This window comes from Stenella coeruleoalba, assembly GCF_951394435.1.
Source record: "Stenella coeruleoalba genome assembly, chromosome: 15".
Taxonomy (NCBI): Eukaryota; Metazoa; Chordata; class Mammalia; order Artiodactyla; family Delphinidae; genus Stenella; species Stenella coeruleoalba.
Genome location: NC_137161.1, coordinates 15,160,494 through 15,166,469, shown reverse-complemented (window position 1 = coordinate 15,166,469; position 5,976 = coordinate 15,160,494).

Below are 5,976 nucleotides of genomic sequence, written 5' to 3'. Positions count from 1 at the left end.
GAGGTAAGCAGGAACCGCGCCTGGTCCTTGATAAGGGGGTTGTTTAGCTAGATGATCTTATCAGTGGGAGCAGAGTGGATAGGGGACCCTGAGGTTAGGACATTCCAGGTCTCCTCCTATCTTACCATATGTCAAGGCAACGCGTCATATTGAATCCTAATTTGAAGTCTTGCATCACAGCTCCCTCGTACAAAATTGTTAAAGTGATGGAAGAAGGTGTTGAAGTTAGAAATGTCAGGTAGATGCTCTCCCTAAGGGGGAACGGGCAGGTGATCTCTTATCCATGGTCCAGGGCAACAGAGGCTTGTGCTCCCAAATGGGTTTTGTGTGAGGTCAGCCTCCTTTGATCTTTCACGATGGGGATACACGGGAAATACACTCTTGCAATTGTGTGGGGGTTTGAGGATCACATACTGGACTCTGGATACATCTAGGCTTGCATCACAACAGGGGAGCACAAAGCCACAGGTTATCTCCATCACTATGCTTCTACCCAGCTACTCCCATAGGTGCAGTAGAGCCTGAGGAATACTTTCAAGGCATGGGAAACCCAACTGTTGGCCAACGTCGGACTTGCCCTGCCAGTACAACCTGTAACTTAGTCAGCTTCTGGCCTGTTGGCTTCCAATCGATGCCATGGACTCGCAAGCTTCTGGAAAGCAGCTGAATTGAGAGCACTCACCCCAGCCCTTTCCCCCAGTCTCCTCTCTTCTCCCAGACCTCTGCCTTTCGGCTGCTGGTACTAAGTCAGGGGAAAGCCTCCCAATTTCACTCCAAACATTCTCCCCATTACTGATAAAGTGGAAAGAGCCCTGGACATAGATGTGCTCCCAGAATGGCTTTGGGAACATCTCTTCCCCTCTCTGGCCTCAGTTGCCTTTTCAGTGAAATGGAACTGGTGATACCAGCCTCACAATGTTGCCATAAGAATGACATGGGATCGTATAGGATAAAGAGCCCATCACCATCCCTGGAACATAGGATGGTCTCTGTTCAGGTATGTGACCCTGACTGCCTGAAATCCCACCGTGAAGAGTGTGCCCTGTGGGTGAGCCTTACTCCCTTCCTTCCAGGCTTCTTTTAAAGTGCAGATGCCCCTGGGAGGGGGACACAGAAGTCACTGGTCCCTCAAGGCATCAGAGGCTGTGCAGATGTTTCCTCCCATGCTGAACTGAGATGATGAAGCCCAACAGGGGGAGGGGAGGGGTCTGGGCATGAGGGGCCCAGGCTGGCTGCCCAAACACACCTGCCTTCCCAGAATCATCTGTCACTCCCTTCCTGGCCCACTGAGCTCCCTGCTATTCTAAACGTTTGGCCAATCCTGCCTTGATCAAACAGGCAGAGGATCACAGCCACCATGTGAGCCTGTGGATGAGGTCACTTCCCACCCAACTGTGAGCCTGTGGGGGTAGGAAGAGTCAGAGATGAGGTTACAAGGGCTGGAAAATAGATTCTAAGAAGCATGTCATTGTGTCTGTCTGTGGAATGTCAAAGAGCTGTAAATTACCCAGAATTCTCCAATAAGGGGTGCTGAAATGAAATATGACACCTACATAGAATGGAATACTATGCAGCCCTTACAAAGAATGCAGCAGGGCATGGCCAGAGGTCTTGGGTGCAAGCAACAGACACACCAAGCCTGGCTCGCTAAGCAGAAAGGGCTCTATTGGAAGGCTAACGAGAGGACCATTTCACAACGCTAGGGGGCACCATTCACCCTGTGTTCTGAGTATGTGCCTCTCTCCCACCAAGACTTTCGAAACTGTGCAACTTGGAAGCCTTGCCAGGATATCACGTAGTTTGTGGAAATAAAAGAAACCAAGAAAATCGGCCAAGGTCACCAGCAAGAATCATCTGGTTAGGGCTCCATCAACGGACTCTCAATACAGTAAGTCCATACATACGAACAAGTTCCATTCTGAGAGTGCGTTCCTAAGTCCAATTTGTTCGTAAGTCCAACAAAGTTAGCCTAGGTACCCAATTAACATGATCGGTTGTATAGTACTGTACTGTAATAGGTTTATAATACTTTTCACACAAGTAATACATAAAAAGCAAACACAAAAATAAAGAAAACATTTTTAATCTTACAGTACAGTACCTTGAAAAGTACAGTAGTCCAGTACAACAGCTGGCATACAGGGGCTGGCATCGGGTGAACAGGCAAGAAAAGTTACTGACTGGAGGAGGGAGAGGAGGTGGGAGATGGTAGAGCCGAAGGATCGTCAGCAACAGGAGACGGAGGGCGAGCTGCCATTTCACTCACGCCTGACGTTGATGGCTTAGGTTCTGGTTCCTTGCTGGATTCAATTCTATCTCCCCCCTTGAAAAAGTGATCCAGTGATGTCTGGGTGGTAGCTCGTTTTTTCTCTTCATAGATGACACGGTAGCACTGGATCGCATTCTGAATGGCTGCTGTAACCTTCGTGTACCATTCTACGTTCGGGTCCTGTGACTCAAAAACTAACAGTGCCGGGCTTCCCTGGTGGCTCAGTGGTTAAGAATCCGCCTGTCCCCAATGCAGGGGCAGGGGTTCAAGCCCTGGTCCAGGAAGACCCCACATGCCGCAGAGCAACTAAGCCCGTGCGCCACAACTGCTGAGCCTGTGCTGTAGAGCCCACAAGCCACAGCTACTGAGCCCATGTGCCACAACTACTGAAGCCCGTGTGTCTACAGCCCGTGCTCTGCAACAAGAGAAGCCACCACAATGAGAAGCCCGCGTACCACCGTGAAGAGTAGCCCTTGCTCGCCACAACTGGAGAAAGCCCGTGCACAGCAACAAAGACCCAACGCAGCCAAAAATAAACAAGTAAATTTATAAAACAAACAAACAAACAAAAAAACCAACAAAAAACTAACAGTGCCTCCTCAAATAAAGAAAATTCCCTTGCCGCTTCCTGTGTTGTGAACCTCTGGGGTTCTTCAGTTACTTCTTCTTCCTCTTGTGGCTCCACTCTCTCAATTATTTTCACTTTTGTTTCCATCATTATCACTTGGCACTCCTTAGCAGTACCAGCTACAACACTGCTGCCTTTACGCTTGCTTCCGGACATCCTGGGCTACTGCACAGTACTGTACAATAAAGTTCACAAAAGCACAACCACTTGTACGGGATGCATGCATGGACAATGTACGCCAGACACATGAACTAACTTACGTGATTAGACATGCGAACACACGTTCGCATCTTTGAAAGTTCACAACTTGAAGGTTTATACGTAGGGGACTTACTGTACTATCACTGCACTGCCTTGAATGACTTCCCAACTGTCCCTGAACCTTGGCCTTGTTCCCTCAAGACTCATAGTCCAAGGAGAAAGCATAGAGTTTATTAAACCCCAGCGGTGCATTTTGTACATACGATGTACCAAGCGGAGTTCTAAGAATATAAAATGGATTATCTCATTCAATCCTCACAAAAACCCAGTGGCATAGGGAATACTATCCTCTCCATTATACAGATGAGAAAACTGGGTCTCCTTTGACAGAAGCACAGAGAAATTCAGAAACTTGCCTAAGGTCACACAGCTCATGGCAGAGCTGGGATTCGGATAGGCAGTCTGGCTCCCATGTCTGTGCTCTTAACAGCTGCGCTGTGCCCTCATGCCCACATTCTAGCTTCCAAAGAGTGGATAAAGGAGTTCTGCCTCCTGCAGCCTCCCCAAAAGAGAATCAGGAAATGGACAAGGGAACCAGCCCTTGTCAATACCTACACACAGTTAGTAAATAGCAGGGCTGGTCTTCCAATCCAGGAGTGTGTGGTCACTGCCTAGGAAATGAAGCAGCTTCTAGGCTGGGGTGGTAGGGTCCGCCAGAGTCGGGGGAGGGGTGTGAAGGGGGAGGAGGGTCTTTCGGAGAAGGGCAGGCCTGGCTCAGCACAAGTGCCAGCCCCCAAGGCCTGTAAGGGCTCTGGGACCCAACTCCAAATCAGAGCTCCAAGCGCCATCCAGTGGCTACTGTAGAGATTACAGGAGAAGAGCAGGTGAGAAAAGAAACCCCACGGAAGACAGTCCTGGCCAGCTCCAGGGAGGAGGCCTCACCGTTGCCTCAGTGCCACCCCATCGTTGAAGTCCCTGTTACAGTCAGACCCCCGGTTCTCTCACTGTGATCTTGGGCAGACAACTCTGCCCTCTAGGCCTGGTTTCCCGGCCGCAAAACAAAGGGGTTGGACGGGCACTTTTGCTCATCTGACCCTCAGGTCCAGGTGAGACTTCAATCATCCTGTCATCCTGTAGGTTAAGGTTTGGCTGGAAGTCCCCTCCTCTGTGATTTCTCCCTCCTTACCTGCCCTTTGCTCCATCCCTTCACCTGAAGGGTCCTCTTTCTGTTATAGTCAGGTGGACTTTACCCCCTCCAGCCCTGGGCTCCCCCAACTCGGGGGCTTTTCTCAATCATCTTTCTCCCTCCTCGCCATGGCCAGTGAGGGGCCAGGCATGTGCGTGCTTGGAAGTGCCTGCTCTGAGCTCTGTCCTCCTGGCTTCAAGCCCTGTGTGGTAGACAGAATAATGCACACGCACGCACACACCCAAAGATGTCCACAACTTAATCTCTGGAATCTGTGAATATGTTACCTTACATGGCAAAGAGCGTTTGCAGACGTGATGAAGAGCTTGAGATGGAGAGATTATCATGGACTATCTGGGTCAGCCCAGTATAATCACAAGGGTTCTTATGCAACAGAGATAGGAAGGTCAGAGTCAGAGAAGGCGGTATGATGCCCAAAGCAGAGGTTGAGGTGATGAGAGGAATTTGGTAGTCTCTAGAAGCTGGAAAGGGCAAGGAAACAATTGTTTCCAGAAGGAATGCAGCCTTGCCAGCCCCTTTTAGACTGCTAACCTCAAAAACTATTTGTGTGTTTTTTAAGCCACTAAATTTGTGGTGATGTTACAGCAGCCACAGGAAATGAAAACACACGGGTTCAGCTTCTTTTTTTTAAATCATTTTTATTTGTTTTATTTATTTGTTTATTTATGGCTGCGTTGGGTCTTTGTTGCTGCGCGAGCGGCGAGCGGGGGCTACTCTTCATTGTGGTGCACGGGCTTCTCGTTGCAGCGGCTTGTCTTGTTGCGGAGCACAGGCTCTAGGTGCACGGGCTTCAGTAGTTGTGGCACACGGGCTCATCAGTTGTGGCTCATGGCTCTAGAGCACAGGCTCACTAGTTGTGGCGCACGGGCTTAGTTGCTCCGCGGCACGTGGGATTTTCCCAGATCAGGGCTCGAACCCGTGTCCCCTGCATTGGCAGGCGGATTCCTAACCATTGCGCTACCAGGGAAGCCCTGGTTCATCTTCTTACTTGTCATGTGACTCTGGGAAACTTAACCTCTCTTTGACTCAGTTTCCTTGTCTGTAAAAGGGAATGATAAAGGCAATAATTCCTACCTCACAAGGCTGTGAGGATAAAATGAAAATACCTGCAAATCACTTTGAATAATGCCCAAGACTAAACATGTTAGCTATTAAAAATTAAAAGCTGCCATCTGAGAGCCTAATACGTAGTACCAGGCACAAGGTCAGATGCCTTAGAATAATTTCCTCCATTCTCACCATCACCCTTGGGCATAACGATTTCAATCCCCATTTTACACATAAGGAAACAAACCCAGAGTAATTTGCCCATAATCACTCTAGGACTGGAAGTATTTTCATCTTTGCACTTGGGAAATTGTACCAGTTTGTGCTCTTTACCTAAAGAGGATTCGTTTTTATTTTGTTTTTTTGGAGGTAAAACACAGGCTGGGAAGGCTACTCTGGGCCAGAGGTCCTGGCTGACACCCCCTCCTTTTCCTATCTAGTGCAGGGAGATAAAATCCAGGCGAAACTCACCTATCCTCCCCGCTCCCGTCCCTTTAGGGGATTCGATTACCGCCTCCCGCTTCGCGCCAACACCCCCGCCCCCGCCCCGCCCAGTTCGAACAGTTTTTGAGCCAGACTCGGGGACACCAGGAGATAGGCACGGCCAGAGAGCGAGGTGTCCGA